The 16,566-nt window shown below is 31.3% G+C and overlaps 1 protein-coding gene and 1 long non-coding RNA gene across 4 annotated transcripts in view; both read right to left on the bottom strand.

The window, feature by feature from the left end:
* The window catches only part of LOC148283538 (hormone receptor 4-like), a 253,896-nt gene extending 250,689 nt beyond the window's left edge, over positions 1-3,207 (bottom strand). For 2 of the 3 annotated variants that reach the window (XM_088243664.1, XM_088243668.1), the window contains exon 1: positions 3,069-3,207. The gene's annotated coding sequence lies outside the window, so the exon portion shown is untranslated. The remainder of the gene's footprint in view (positions 1-3,068) is intronic. The other variant, XM_088243666.1, reaches the window with a different exon arrangement.
* Positions 3,208-3,278: 71 nt separating this feature from the next.
* LOC148283537 (uncharacterized) lies at positions 3,279-7,631 on the bottom strand. The gene is made up of 2 exons (XR_015825566.1): positions 6,715-7,631; positions 3,279-4,228 (listed from the first exon to the last, which is right to left on the bottom strand). It is a non-coding gene; the product is annotated as an uncharacterized LOC148283537 (long non-coding RNA).
* Positions 7,632-16,566: the final 8,935 nt, after the last annotated feature.

Here is a 16,566-nt window from a genome sequence, read left to right as displayed (position 1 = left end):
TCTGTTGCATTGAGATAGCAATGTTTATCACTCATGAAGGATATTTTCATTTACAATATTTTGAGTTTGTCCTAATTTTTGTAGACCAGGATTAGATTAAACTCCCTTGAAAGCTGTTAACATATTAAAACAGAGATTAAGAACATTTTTTAAAAGGTAATATAGAAGTTTAGGCATCTACAGTACCTTCTTTAAGATGTTCTTTATCTCTGTTGTAATAACTTAATATTAACAGCTCCCCAGGGAGTTGAATTCAGTGCTTGTCTACAAAAATTTAGACAAACTCAAAATACTGTTAATAAATCCACCTGGTCTATGAAGAAGTATAGAAGTTTAAAAAAAACAGGCTTTGCCTAGTATGTAGGTGAAATAATTCAATTAAATTAATCTCACTCGCATACATCAAGGTTTCAGCTCTTTAACTTCACAAATATCAACAGATGAAAGAATTTAAGGCATATAGATGTTCAAATATGGGCAGAATGGTGAATGATACACAGTGTGTAAAGTGGCCACTTAAACCAGCCAATGACATGTCATAAGCCCTGTAGATGGCTAGACTTCTATATTACCTTCTCTAAAATGTTCTTCATCTCTGTTTTGATATTTTAATATTTTTATTTGTTACAATGACAGCTGTAATATTTTTTATGCCTAGCTGGATAGATTTTGGATATACTTCACTTATTAACTTATGTCTACCGGTTTTGAGGCATACCCGTCTCTTCATCAGGACACTCGCTACACAAACACGCCAATACTAAAATACACGTTCACATTTACGTCCTCATTAAAAATTCACAAACATTTATTATACATTTTTAAAATACGCCGCTTTTTTCGGCTTGCATACATCATGCGCTATTTCTTGATGCGTAAGCATTTTATTTTTTGTCAATTCGACGCAATTAATTTTAAAGTGCACGGCATTGAACTTTGAATCACAACAAATTTTTCAAGTTTGATGCTTAGATTTTATCTGCCGATTCTAATTCTATAAATCCTTGCAAAGAAGGCGAGGAAAAATTTTATTTTTATTTTTTGTACTTACATTTTTTAAAAATTGATTTGATAATATTTTTACAATAACCCACCTCTCTGGTGGTTTTTTAAAAAACTTCTCGTATTGCGGGTAGTTCAGCCTAAAAAACTGAGCAGAAATTGTCTAATTTAAATAGGTTATAATTAGTCTGTATTCATAGCAGTCATTAGGTTAGGTTTGTATTTATGGCAGGGTAGGGTAGGGTAGGTTTATTGGTATCATGTTGCTATCAATGGTTGATTTCTTGAGTTTTGGTTGTTATTTATTTTGAAATTCATTCACGCAACAAAAAAAACAGTCTTTTGTCCTCGTGTTAACAGAAATTAAAAAATGCGAGCTTTAAAATTAATTTTAAAATTAATATTAAATGCTTGTCTTTGAGTCAACAAATTTAAGCTTGTTTATAATTATAGTTGGATAATTTTATAGCCTAATTTAAATAATATTTCTTTCAATGTCTTATAAGTAGTACATATACAAACTTGTAAATAATATTTTTAATGTTCCCGATTTGGTCAAACGTTTCTACATATTTCAATGTTCCTAATACCAATGAGGCATAATTTTTATTGTATATATTAATATATCTAAGTAAAATTTGCACATTAATTCCCTGTTCCCGAGAATTCACTCTCTCGAGAAAAAACACACAGATGACGAAAAATTAGACGTATTTGCCATAACATTATCAAACAGGAACCAATTTTATTATTTTTATTTTTTCGTATATTTTTAATGTTTTTTTATTGCATGTTCTCTTCTATATTTGATTTGCGATGTATTTTTAATGATGTTTTTGTTATATATGTAGTAAATATGGTGAAATTGACTATAAAAGTTTTACACATTATTTGCCCCAACTCAACAAAGGACTTTGGTTCAATGGAGTTGGGACTTGTGTCTCAATAAATGTTAAATTAAAATATTGTGAATAAATAAAAATAAAATAAATAAATAAAAATCATTTCTTATTCTTTTGAACAATAATTGAGTTTCTAGTATTTCTTTTTATCTTTTTTTTCATTTTAAATTGGATTTTTCGATATTGTCTTGATTTAAGGTAATTTATAAACAAATACGTTTATTTCTATTTTTATATATCTTTGGCTTTTTTTTCTATTGAATATGTTCTGGGACTTGAATTATAAAAATAATACTTTTTTTTGTTGGTTGGTTGGAAGAAATTGCCATTTGGCAATAAGCCCGCCAATGTACAAATAACATTATGAACAAAAAGTGAAATAAATAAATTTTTATATTTGTAATATGTAAAAGCCCTCTGGGCGTTAATATATAAAATAAATAATATTTTATGATGTTTACAAGTACCAACTTATGCACTCTACTTTTACAATACAAAATTGATTCTTAAACATAAACACACACCCTTACCTTCTCATTCTATCCTTGTTTTTGTTTTTGGTATATTTGTGGATAGCTGTTATTGGATTTATTTAATGTTTTTTTTCTTTGTTTTTTTATGTTTGCTGTATTACAGTTGATATCCTATATAAATAAAATTTCAATAAAGACATTGTCCTATTGATAGACGGGCAGGCTGTCTCCGCAAGACAGGGGATTACCCTTACCACCGTGCGCGGGCGCATTGTCCACGTGTGAACGCGCGCGGATAGGACAGTAAAACAATAGCCACTTGCTTCACACGTGCGTCACTCCCGCGCATTTTTATCACATATTTATTACGTCCTCCAACAATTTCAATACATCTTAGAATGAAAGAAATAATATTTTTCGCGAATTCGCTCGTAACGCGCGTCGTCGTGTATTCATTTTCGCAGCGTTCCGCGTGAGAACTACGGCCGATTTGTTGTATTCTCCATTAGCCGTGTCCTGCGCGGTCAAGGCCGTACACGGAGCTGGGACTGGACAAACAGACATTGTCCTCGTATGAAAAAACCATTTGGGTTTGTGCAGTGTAAAAACGGCATTTGTAAAAATAGGTGTCACCCGAAAATTAAGTTTATTCTGTAAATATAATAAATGTTTTGAAAAGGTTACGACTTACATCTTAGCGGCCCAGAAGATGGGCCTAGGTGGGTGCAGGAGGTCCTGGCATTATATCCTTAAGATCTACCACTATCCTTTGGTAGAAGAAGTGTAAAATCCTCAAGAGCACTTGAAACTTCACAAAAACTGTGCCGAAACACATACACTTATAGATTTGTTAATCACAACACTTGAATTTGAGAGCGAAATCAATATTCTCTTCACTACATTTTTTGGCGTTTGTCACTTTAATTTCTGTATCTCTTCACTTTAAACTATTTAAAACACGGGGTTTTGGCCTCAGTTTAAATGGATAATTGTAATATATCAACTTTCTCAAGTATCACCGGTCACCTTTGATAAACATGTTAATTCACATGCATTTTAATTTTTACAGTTTGCAATTAGAAACCTTGGCACACAAACGCTAGACGCAAATTGATATAAAATCGTCAAAATGTCGGCTTCTCCGCGTATTAATTTCTCTTTTTCAAACGCATTTAAAACCGGATATTGCTGCTTATTTTTAAACTAAAATAGTCAGTTACGCTTATAATCTTTGGTTATTGAATTATTTTTCAAATGACTTAATTTTACGCGGAGTTTAAACCACTCTTTGGTGTTTTGGCAAGTCGCTGAAATTTCACTCAAAATTTCAAAATGGATAATGCATTAATGTTTTTGACCCCTATGTTATTTTAGTCTTAATCTAGAACTAGATGTTATTATATGGCAAGAGTGTTAGATTTTAAGATTAAAACTAAGCAGGATCTAATTAAGAAGCATTTGAAACTCTTGGAAGACCTTCTATTAATGTTTAAAAAATGTCATATGTCATGTCACAGAAGTGTTTTTGACCAAAGATTTCTCACCAAAGTCACATTTGAGACCACGAATTTAGTTATTTTTACGCTGGATAGTTTAAATCAATTTCTGAGTTCGATTGAAGTGTTCACGACCTGTTCGAGGGGATTTCGATCGTTCTGAAATCACTTTCGACGTTTTCTTTGAGCTGGTTTGTTCCGCCGGGCGAGCATTTGCCGCAACGCGCCCACATTCCGCTGCGTCAACAGCTCGACTGATTGTTGACAAACAGTACAGTAAGAAGTTGTTTCGGAGAAAGTGGTGGAAAGAGCGACTGGACTCGGGTAGCTGACACCAGGATTGGAAGGTCACAACCTGGAAATGCACACACTAATTAACAGAAGTATACCTAGAATAGGGAAATATCGGATACGAAGAATGTCGATAAAAATTAATGAAATGGATTCGGAATAATTAGTTGTATTTTCAAAATCAATATGTATATTGTGATAATGGCCTTAAGGCAATATGCCCGCCCTTATGTATATGTATATGTATTCAGGATGTTCTTTAAACCCTGTTACATCCGAAACCACGATGATCAGTATAGGCAAGAAGACATACTAGCACATTAAAAAAATATTTAAAACGATTTTTTTTTTTAAATAAAATATTTAAAAAAAAAAACAATGGTTGCTTACTACTACAGGGGAGAAGCGAAGGAGGCGCGGCCGAGCGGTTGACGGTGTATCAGACTCCCCCCTCCCCCTCCTCATTTCGCCCCCGCACAAGTAAGCAACCATTTGTTTTTTTTCTATATTTTATTTTTTTAAGATTTCAGTCGTTCTAAAATTTATTTTAATATACCAACGTGTCTTCTTGCTCATACTGACCAACGTGGTTTTGGATGTGACAGGGTTTAAAGAACACCCTGTATAAACCCTGTATAAATTAAACATCTACACAAAAAGTTCTGTTAATAAGCGATTAAAATTTTACGGCGAAGAATCTGTAATTTAATAATAACAGTTGTCGGTAACCATTACATGCTATTAAATTCGGCTCTCCGGGGCGATTTAATCGGCCCTACGGGCCTTAATGAATCTGTCCTCATGGCCTCATTAAATCGTTGATCAGCTCTCAGGGCCTTGGCTAACCTCAGGACACTTATTTTGGTTGATTCATGTATAAAGTGTTAAAAAAAAAAAACATTAACCTGAATACTTCCCATTGGGCAAAATCCATGCTTTTACTATACTCTGGAACCTCTTTTACACGGGGGATATGTTCCACACAGTACAGTGGTCTCTCAGTAATCCGGCAGATATCGGACCTGAGCCTGCCGGATTACTGAAAACGCCGGATTACTGGCAGGGCCGGAGAAGTGAAGTGCCGGAATACAGAGGAAGTACTGTACCGGTTATTTAATTTATTTAATTTATTTCATTTATTTCATTTATTTCATTTATTTCATTTATTTCATTTATTTCATTTATTTCATTTATTTCATTTATTTCATTTATTTCATTTATTTCATTTATTTCATTTATTTCATTTATTTCATATATTTCATTTATTTCATTTATTTCATTTATTTCATTTATTTCATTTATTTCATTTATTTCATTTATTTCATTTATTTCATTTATTTCATTTATTTCATTTATTTCATTTATTTCATTTATTTCATTTATTTCATTTATTTCATTTATTTCATTTATTTCATTTATTTCATTTATTTCATTTATTTCATTTATTTGATTTATTTGATTTATTTCATTTATTTCATTTATTTCATTTATTTCATTTATTTCATTTATTTCATTTATTTCATTTATTTCATTTATTTCATTTATTTCATTTATTTCATTTATTTCATTTATTTCATTTATTTCATTTATTTCATTTATTTCATTTATTTCATTTATTTCATTTATTTCATTTATTTCATTTATTTCATATATTTCATTTATTTCATTTATTTCATTTATTTCATTTATTTCATTTATTTCATTTATTTCATTTATTTCATTTATTTCATTTATTTCATTTATTTCATTTATTTCATTTATTTCATTTATTTCATTTATTTCATTTATTTCATTTATTTCATTTATTTCATTTATTTCATTTATTTCATTTATTTCATTTATTTCATTTATTTCATTTATTTCATATATTTCATTTATTTCATTTATTTCATTTATTTCATTTATTTCATTTATTTCATTTATTTCATTTATTTCATTTATTTCATTTATTTCATTTATTTCATATATTTCATTTATTTCATTTATTTCATTTATTTCATTTATTTCATTTATTTCATATATTTCATTTATTTCATTTATTTCATTTATTTCATTTATTTCATTTATTTCATTTATTTCATTTATTTCATTTATTTTATTTATTTGATTTATTTGATTTATTTGATTTATTTTATTTATTTTATTTATTGTATTTATTTATTTTTTTTATTTATTTTATTTATTTCATTTATTTTATTTATTTTATTTATTTATTTTTTTATTTTATTTATTTTATTTATTTTATTTATTTTATTTATTTTATTTATTTTATTTATTTTATTTATTTTATTTATTTTATTTATTTTATTTATTTTATTCATTTTATTTATTTAAAAGAAAACAACAGCCATTACAACAACAAAAAATATTTCCAAATAAACCAAAATTATAGGTCAATTATAGTTTTCTATACATGACTAAATACAATGTCAAAAAAATAATAAAAAATGCGTATTGAAATAGCCACTTCGTATCATTCCACACGTCCGCACGTATAAAATAAATAAAACATTACAATGATAAAAAAAAAAATGATTGAATAATATTTACCTTCCGTTTCCGAAGCCTGAGGTTTAATCCTTTCCAGACTGAAGAAATAGAGCACAACACACTTAACTTTACTTTAAACTACTAAAATATGGCACTTATATATATCTACATAAAACATACGGGAAAACCAGTAACGATATCTTCAAAACAATAAAGAAGTTCAGTGCTACGGGAAATTTAATAAAAAAAATGTTTTTTTACACGCGGTAAAAATTAGAGCATTTAATTATACGGCGAAGTCTTTTGAAAATGTATGTAAGAAATAATTAAAAGTGACGTAATTTAAAACGTCACAAGTTACATCATCATCACTCCCTTTCCCCACCCAATGGTGCATAGGGCACTGTATTGGTACACCAATCACAGCATATATTGATCCTTTTTATTACATGAAGGTAAGATGATCAGTCTTACGGTCCAGGTGCCAGTCCGGGGATTAAAAATTCTAGTTGTAAAAACACCCTTTTAAATAAATTTTTCACGTCAACCATGTCGGGAATCGAACCCGAGACCTCTTGCATGGTAGGCAAACGCGCTGAACAGTAATTGATCAAGTACAGCGTTGCTATGAGTTGTGGTAGATTTTCGGTTTCCGGGTAGCCATGGTTTTCAACGTTCAGTGTTTTTAGACAGGTACGGGGATCTGCTTTTAAATGTCTAAAAAACTTATCGGCTTGAACCCGTGACGTCACGGGTGGAGTAATCAAAAAATTAAACTTTTAGACTTTAAAAAAACATAGCGATGATTAGGTGTCAAAAATTACAATAATCTCCCCAATGAACTTAAAACTTTCAAAACTAATATATCAATAAATAAATTCAAAGTAATGAAATTTTTTGAACCCGTGTAAAAACTGCATTTTATTTTATTTATTTGTTAATTTATGCATATGCATTATTTGTTCATAAGTTATGTAACTGCAAAACGTGTTTGGACATTTATTGTACAGCGCCCTTGAGACGATTTTCACGAAAATGGCGCTATAAAATTATCCATAATAAGAGCTCTAATAATTATATTATTTACAAAAACAATCTACATTTACCGTACTTTTCAGCACGGATTTTTAAGTGCATTTTTCATGCATTGTGCATTTTCTAATAAACATACATACATCAAATCGAGAGGCAACTACGTATACCATCGTATCTCACATAAGATCGAATATCGTTTTTTTAACAGTAACTGTAAGACAATTGCGATACATTTAAACCTCTTTATTCAAAATTTTAATGTCTCTCAAAACAAATATTTTTTTCCGTAAAAAATCGTTAGTTTTTCGAATATATGCCGTAAACTGCCGTAACTGTGGCACAAACGGCTGTTTTGAATGGAGGCATGTATCAGTTACAATTCATTACGCCGCGCCGTCAGATCGCACGCTGTCCCGTTTACGGGTTTCATTCGCTTTACATACACGTAAATGTTATAACGTTTTGCTAAAAATGTCCATCGTCCAGAAATATGTATTTAAGAGGTTAAAAAACAATCTGACTTTAATGGTAATTCTTAAAACTTGTTCAAATATATCGTATAAAATACATACGATTATGTACGTTGTTTTTTTGTTGTATAGTATGTAACACATACAGTCATTTGAATGAACGCAAATTCCAAGTAAAAAACCGTAAGTACTGGATACGATATTTTGAACCAATAAGGATTCCACGTAAAAAATCGTAACACTGAAATCCCAAAAAGTGTGAAATGTAGACACAATTTTATGTCATTCGGAAACACAGAATTTTTTTGTAGGTTCAAATGCAAAGTTCAAATGAATAGCTTGATGGTTGTAACTTAGTTGAATGAAAACATATTTAAACAACTCTCTTGAAAAGATTTTGTTTTCAACATGCGATAGTATACGTAACTGCCATCGAAATATAAATCAAACAGTTTTCAGGTGCAAAACTAGAATAATTAAGAATTTTTGTTGCATTTTTAAATGGTTATAAATTACAAAGAACATTTTATCATTAGCTTTGGTAGCATTTCTACAATAAAGAGGGCCTAAAAATTGCACCTTTTTAATAAAATTGTAAATAGGTAAAAACATTTGATAATTCATTTTTCGTTCGTTCGATAAAAAATACACAGAATTTGTGTACTGTACCTATATTTTAAAAATCTTTATTTATTCCTTAATGTTAATATTGTCCCCTTCAAAGTAGGTGCCTAATCACCATCGTATATAATACAATTATACATTTTATTTTATTTTTTTAAATTTCAAATGTTATATTTTTTACTAAAACTAAAATCCCACTAAGCCACTTTCTGTAGCTTGTTGGTATAAATACAATACAAGTCAGGATTCTAAGGATATATGTAATATTTCACTGTGGCTATAAATGAGGAAAAGTTTAGCCGCGTGCAAAAAAAAAAAAACACTCTCTACCCCAACTAGAAGATTCATAATAGCGCCACTGAGTACACACAGCCCATTGTTTCGCTGCAAACTGTAACTAACTTCGTGATTGGTAATCCTGGATCAATTTTTTGTGTATGGGCGGCTCTCTAAGCGGTAACGCGTTTTTACTCTGAGATACGTATGCACTTGAAACATGGCGTACATAATTCACATGTTCTTAATGTCAGATGTAATATTTTACGTCGATTTGTCGGGCATCGAGCCCAGGGCGTCATGCATGGTAGTCAAGCGCGCTTGTCGCGGACTTACGCCGTAATTAACTGTGCAGTTTCGAACCAATCACCGATCATGCAACACTCACATGCTTTAAACATGTTCTAAATTTAAACTTATCTACCGTTTTGTATTGGTCAAATTTGAAATGTAATTTCCTGTTCTATTTTTTAAATTAACACTTTAAGCACCGGCCGAATAAACATAGAATTTACCCTGTGCCCGGCCTATTTTTGTGAAATTTTATGCTTTGTGAAGGGTTTCTTAAAAGTGTCATTATTATGAAAATACTGGGTTAAATAAATTTAAGCTTTTAAGATTTATTTGAAATAATTAAATAAGTCATTTTTGTTTTATGGTTTTGCCAACATTGGCCTTTATGGAGAGCCATATTGCGCATTGCAACGTTTGCACATATACAGGGTATCACTCCATTTTTTGTGCTTTGTATCCCGGAGCCGTGTAAACACGTGATTATAATAACCATCCGTTGTGTCCCAGTCCCGTGTTTTCACGTGGTTTACCAGCAGCGAAAAAGTACTAATAAAAGTCACTAGATGTCAATAAAACGCACTTTTTTGGACAGATGGTAAACCACGTGAAAACACGGGACCGGGACACAACACATGGTTATATAATTACGTGTTTACACGGCTCCGGGATATGTGTTATAAAAATATTTATATTTTTTTCGTCATCTCTCGCAAATGCCTCTATGATAGTGTGCTAAAAAGTAAACTGCATCGACTGATTATGCCTAACTAAAATCGATAAAATCGGCGTTTCCTTGTCCCGTTTTTCGCACCCCAAAACTGAATAATTCCGTTTTTTTTTGTTTTTGGGAAGGAGTGTAAGAATTTGAACACCGGCGGCCTCCGTGGTGTAGTGGTCAAGACGCTTGACTCACGCACGGAAGGTTCCGGGTTCGATTCCCGGTGAGAACACAAAAATTAAAATGTGATTTTTCTTTAGCCTGGGTGCTCTGTGATGTAATTCACCACTGTAATTAGGCCTCCTGGCCTGTTGTGGTGCAAAAAAAAAAAATCTGCGTATTTATATGTTGATTTTCAATAAACGTGTAAATTTTACCTACATTAAAAAATTAAAAAACAATAATAACAGTATTTCACCGTTTACAGGCATCTTCATACCGGTGAATGCAGGAAAAACATTATTTTTATTTTTGACCAACAAAGACGGCAGTAAGTGGCACTCCTTTTCAAGAATGCTCTTCACAAACACAGTTCTAGACTAATCCAACACCACTATTGTGTTAATAAGCGTCAAAACCTGCTAAAATAATTTAATTAAAAAATATGTATATTGGTACGGTATTTATAAATAGTTTCTGTTGGAGCGGAGGCTTTGATGATATATTTATGAATCACCTAGAGCAAGTTGGACCAATTATTAATAATTGTTGCGTTTTTGTCAAAATGGGTTAAGCTAGGGTTTCCTAGGACAGCGGTGCCCGTATTTTAACGGCCGTAGTGAACGGTGATGCGGTAGACAGCCGTCGTAACGTCGACTAGAGAGTGGTTTCCTAGGGAAACGGTGTTAAATGGTGTTGATAACACCGTTTTCCTAGGAAACCACACTCTAGTCACCGTTACGACGGTTATCCACCGCGTCACCGTTCACTACGGCCGTTACAATACGGACACCGCTGTCCTAGGAAACCCTAGCTTTAGATGTAAAAATTAGGGATGAAATAACCGAATAAATTTACTAATCGAATGATTAGTAATTGAGTGAATTGAATAATCGAATGAATTCCGTAGATAATAGAGATGGGCGTTTCGGTTATTGTGGCTTATGGTCACATAAAATTGGATGCCCAATTTAAAAAAATGCCTTAGTCCAATTTTATCGGTTTTAAGTTGACAACACTGCCGTGTAGAGCATTTTGTGAACAATACATTTACCTGATTAATTTTTCAATGAAGAATACCCATATCGAATTTCGTATTTGAAAAATGATTTAAACAATATTATTTCAATTTAAAAAATCCTTAAGTCCTAAAAATCTCTTTGTCCAAGAGTTTATTCCCTGAGAAAAAATCCCGTAGTCCTTTAAATACTTTTAAAAAATCCTAAGTCCTTACCTTAGGCTTAAGTCCACTTTTTTACAATCAATAATTTTGTAACTAAACATGTAACAATTTTGTATTTTTTTTATCTTAAAATAAAGAGAAGAAAAAAATTACTATGAGTATTTTCAATTTTCCGAAATTCTGTCATTTAACATTTCAGGAACAAAATAAACTTTTTAACATAAAATATCTCAGAACTACAAAAATTGACTTAGGCATTTTTTGAAATTGGGGATTTGAAATCATCCAATTATTAAAGCACACCTTTCTTAAATTCTTTTTTTTTCATTCGCCTTTTCACACCTAATGGTGCATATGGCACTGCATATTAATAATCTAAAGCACGAAGATAGAGTGGTCATCCAGCGTAAAAACACTTTTAAAACAAATATCTCGTCGTCCCTCTAGGGATCGAGCCCGGGACCTTCAGCATGGTAGGCGAACGCGCCGACTAATACACAACAAGGCGGACTTATCTCCCTCGATTTCCTTTTTCAGGATTAGACTTCGACTCGAAAACACTTGTGCAGAATTCTAGATCTATTTTACACGAGGAAACTGTTGTATTCTTTATCCACCCGGACACTAACAACTACGATGAAGAATTTAAAATTTAAAAATGAAAAACGTGTTTACAATCGTAGTCTCTTAAGTAAAATCATTCAGAAGAATCTCACCGAAATCAATGAAAAAAATCACAAATTTTACTTTACGAATATCTATATTAGTATTCGGAAAGTATGGACGTTCAAACATAGGCGGGATGGTGAATGTGACACAGTGTATAAAGTGAACACGTACATCAGACAATAAAATGTCAAAAGCCCTGCGTCGGCTCCATAGTGCTTTGACATCGATGTTTTCCATCTCTACTGTAATATTGTAAGGTGATTTCCACTAGTCTGACGACGCCGGTTACGATGAAAATAAATGTTTTAATTATTATTATTGCTGTCATATTTTTATACTTTATACTATTTACTACGTTCGTATTAAATAAAATGAAAAATTGTCTTAAGTTTTGTTGGAAAATCTGTGATTAAACTATGTCAATTTCCCATGAAAATGGCGCTTTATAAGTGTGGTAAATATCTAAAAATAAAAAAGTGGGTTGACATTTTTGAGAAGGGAATCGTTGTAATAAATGAATAACTCCCTAGAAGATTAAATCCAGCTTGTCTACAAACCATTATAAAATAAATTATAAAAAATAAAAGTGTTTCAAATAGAATTTCACCTCTAACTTCGCAATATAGAAATATGGATGTTTCAAACATAGGCAGAATAGTGAATGTTATACAGAGTGTAAAGTGGCCACTGAAACCTGCTAGTGACAGTTCATAAACCCAGTAAATACGTAGACTTTTATATTCTCTTCTAAAATAAGGTTTTCCCTAACTGCTGCAAAAAACTAGATCTCAATAACTCTCAAGGGAGTGAAAATACGCCTGTCTACAAACATTTACAACTCAAAATATTTCTGGTGCTAAATATGATTTGAAAAAAGCCCTTTTCAACAGTTTGGTTTGGAAACTAATAAGCGTCCTAGAGCATTTCATTTTTCATTTCTTTAAACGCTAAATAAATGTGAAAAAATATGCATTATTACTAAAAACCCTTATTTAACACAATTCGATGAACACTCCCTCCGGGGGCGGGTTAGTCAAAAAACACCCCTCTTGTCTCCGTGTCTCGGTGACCTTCGATTAAGCTAACCTTTAAATATTAATATATAAATATATTTTTTAAATAACTTTCTAAAAAACTCTCATATCTGTACGTCTTTTGATTTGTGTTTTCTATATCATGATGTGTAATGTTTGATAACTTTGTGTGTATTTGTAATGCTTTATTTACAAATATTGTTTTTTTTCTTTTATAAAGTTGTAACGGAGGCATTGAGGGAGACTAGGGTTGAGAAATCGTGTGTATTTATTGATTGCACGCACTTTTCTGCACTAGATTTTGACTAAAATCACTTGGGAAAAAATTGAAGTAGAAAGAAAATTCATTAAAATAACGTGGCTGACAGAGTCGGGTGGAGGTGAGTTTTCTCCCTCAATTCGATGAGTTTTCCGCCAGTTACAGATTAAATAAAAACATATCTACACTCAAAAACCTTAATGAAAAATATATACAGACAGTATGAAACTAGCACTTGAAAAACAACACATTTCACTAGTTTTCAATTTAAAAAAATACACTCAACTGTAAATTTTTTATCATAATTTTTCTATCAATTTTGACCTCAATTTTTATCAGTTATCTATAATAATTGTCGTTTAAACATTTCACTGCCAAAATTTCACAATAAAAATCACGTTTGCTGAATTTTTGGCGGGTTATTTACACTTTTTTTATCGGACACTTTTATTTTTGTGCATATTTTTTGTTTTCATTATGCGTCGTGGTTCGTGCGTTTTCGGAACCCTCCGAGCGGACGCTCAGCACGACGTTCGGTAGGTGACTGACGAATCGGCCCCCCACTTTTGTATGCACCCCGCTCCTTTCCTCCGATGTACAAAATCCGCTGATAGTACTTATTCCAGAAATTCCTTATTTTATTCTTCCGGGACGCCCGAGGACTCAAAACGGAACAAGTCAGCGAACAGAAGGGACTGCTACGCGCAGTGCGAACGGCCTCCGTGGCGTAGTGGCTAGGTCGCTTGACTCACGCGCCGAAGGCGCCGGGTTCGAATTCCGGTGAGAACACGAAAATTAAACTATGATTTTTCTTAATCCTGGGTGTTCTGTGCTGTAATTCACAACTGTAATTAGCCCTTCTGGACTAATACGTCGAAAAAAATAATTAGTCAATTATTATAATTGAAGAATGACTGACTAGACAGGTGCCACCGTTTTGTAGCAACAATTCACGGACAGTGTATACTTGTAATGCCGTATTAAACAGACTTCGAGAACTCGGCAATATTTATTCCCACGTATCTGATATATTTAGTGTAGGGTATTGTTCTTGTAGAACAAACCTTTTGAACTTTTTCAAAGATGGTGAATGGTAATTATATTTATTTATTCATGCATTTCATAATATACACAGTTTTTTGTTCACTTTGCCCAGCTGTATGAAACAGTACTTATGATTTTCTTGTTGTATTACTGTAGAATGTTTTATTTAATTTTGTTTTTTACATTTATTCTTGAATTATTCAAACTTTCTACTGAATATGCTGTATAATTTTTAGGTTATTTTTAAAAATATAAATCTTGTATAATTTTAAGGTTTAATTTTTTTTATAAATCTTGGGCATAAGGAAATTTCTGTTTTTTTTTTCAAACTATTAAGCCAAATATGTTAGTATTATAAATTTTTGTGAAATGTAAATTTTGCCGTTTATGTTAATAAAATAAATAAAAATATAACTTACTGTTCTTAAAAAAAAAAAATGATTGATAATTGAAAAATATTTACGAGTACAAAAAAAATATTTTTTTAAATGTGTAAACTTGTATGCATTTATTTATTTAAAATGTAATTTATTTTCTTTACTAACTTTGTATACTTGGTGGAAATCTGTTATTAGTTCTGAGTTTATACATTATATCGGTTTGTTTACTATTAATATGTATGTAGAAACTGTTGATTTCCCAAATAAAATAATATAAAATATTATAGTAAAAAACCAACTGTACTTCTAAACACTGTTCTATATTTTATTTTTTTGAAATTTATGTTGTATATACAATCATCTTTTTAATTTTATTTTTAGACCAACTATACTTCTTAACACTGATCCTATCTTTCATTTCTTTATATTGTATTTTTTAAATTTATGTTGTTTATTTACTCATCTTCGTTTTTATGTTAACTTAACTTCTACACACTGTTCTATCTTTTATTGCTTTTTAAAAAAAAAAAAAAAAAAATTTATTATATTTTTTATTGCTTTATTGTGTATTTTTTAAATTTTATGTTGTTAATGTACTCATGTTTTATATAACTTCCATGTATGTAAAAGCCTTTTGGGCGTGAAAAGTTAATAAAATAATTCGAAAAAAAAAAATTGGTCGTCACGATAAAGAGCACAGTTCTGTTCATTTTACACGCCGCGTCACATTGACCATTCTGCCTATCTTCGAACGTCTATATTCTTTGAATACTAGTAATGTTGGATTTTGTAAAGTAAAATTGCTGAAACTTTTATTAATGCCGGTGAGATTCTTCCGAATTATTTTACTTAATAGACAACGCTTGAAAACACGTTTTAATTTTATTATTTTAAAGTAATTGTCTGCGTCTGAGCGGATGAAGAATACAACAGTTCTTTGTGTGAAACAGAACTAGAATCTTCGAGTGTTGTGGAATCGATTGCTACTCTCAGGTAAACATCTTAAATATAGAAATCAAATAGAGATAAGTCCATTTCATAATATAAATGTCGGGCGTTCGCCTACCATGCTTGAGGTCAAGGGTTCGGTTCCTGGGATCGACACGAAATATTTGATATTATAGGTGGTTTTACACTAAATCAACTGAAGCGTGCGGCTTAAGATCGGGTTATGGTCCCGTGGCTAGTGGCTCGGACTGATGGCTCAAAGGTCCGTGGTTCGAATCCCAATCTACCCTTACTTTACAGTTATACAATATTAATTTATACCATTGACTATTTAAGAATGTTTTAAAATTAAATTTTCCGATTTTTCTCGATCTAAACCCAGTAACCAATTTTTCACAAATTTATTAAATTGAATCCGGGTCATGGTTTTGCAATTTTTGGGTAACATATTGAATATTTTGGGGCCCAGAAACCTGACATTTATTTGCTCGAAGTTTTTGGTAGACCCTATGACCTATCCTCTAGTTTGACTTCTGGTAGTGTGGGAGTGTTCCTATGCTTTCACAAACATTATTATTTTAAAAATATATAATTGCCGTATATGTAAGATCTCAAATTCCTCAAATAACTTGACGCTGGAGTACCTAAAGGGCATTTCAAAATTATTTTAACTATTGATCTTTGGGCAGATTCGAGAGGTTTAAATATCGATTTATTAGTGCCTCCCCATCCTATTATGCCATAAGTTATAATTGAGTTAGATAAAATAAAATGTATTTGTTTGATATAATTCAATTGCAATACGCAACTAAATTATTT

This window comes from Micrasema longulum, unplaced genomic scaffold, assembly GCF_059751315.1.
Source record: "Micrasema longulum isolate JH-2025_06_02 unplaced genomic scaffold, ASM5975131v1 h1tg000224l, whole genome shotgun sequence".
Taxonomy (NCBI): domain Eukaryota; kingdom Metazoa; phylum Arthropoda; class Insecta; order Trichoptera; family Brachycentridae; genus Micrasema; species Micrasema longulum.
Note: the sequence above shows the minus strand (reverse complement) of the source record. Positions and strands in the feature narration are given on the sequence as shown.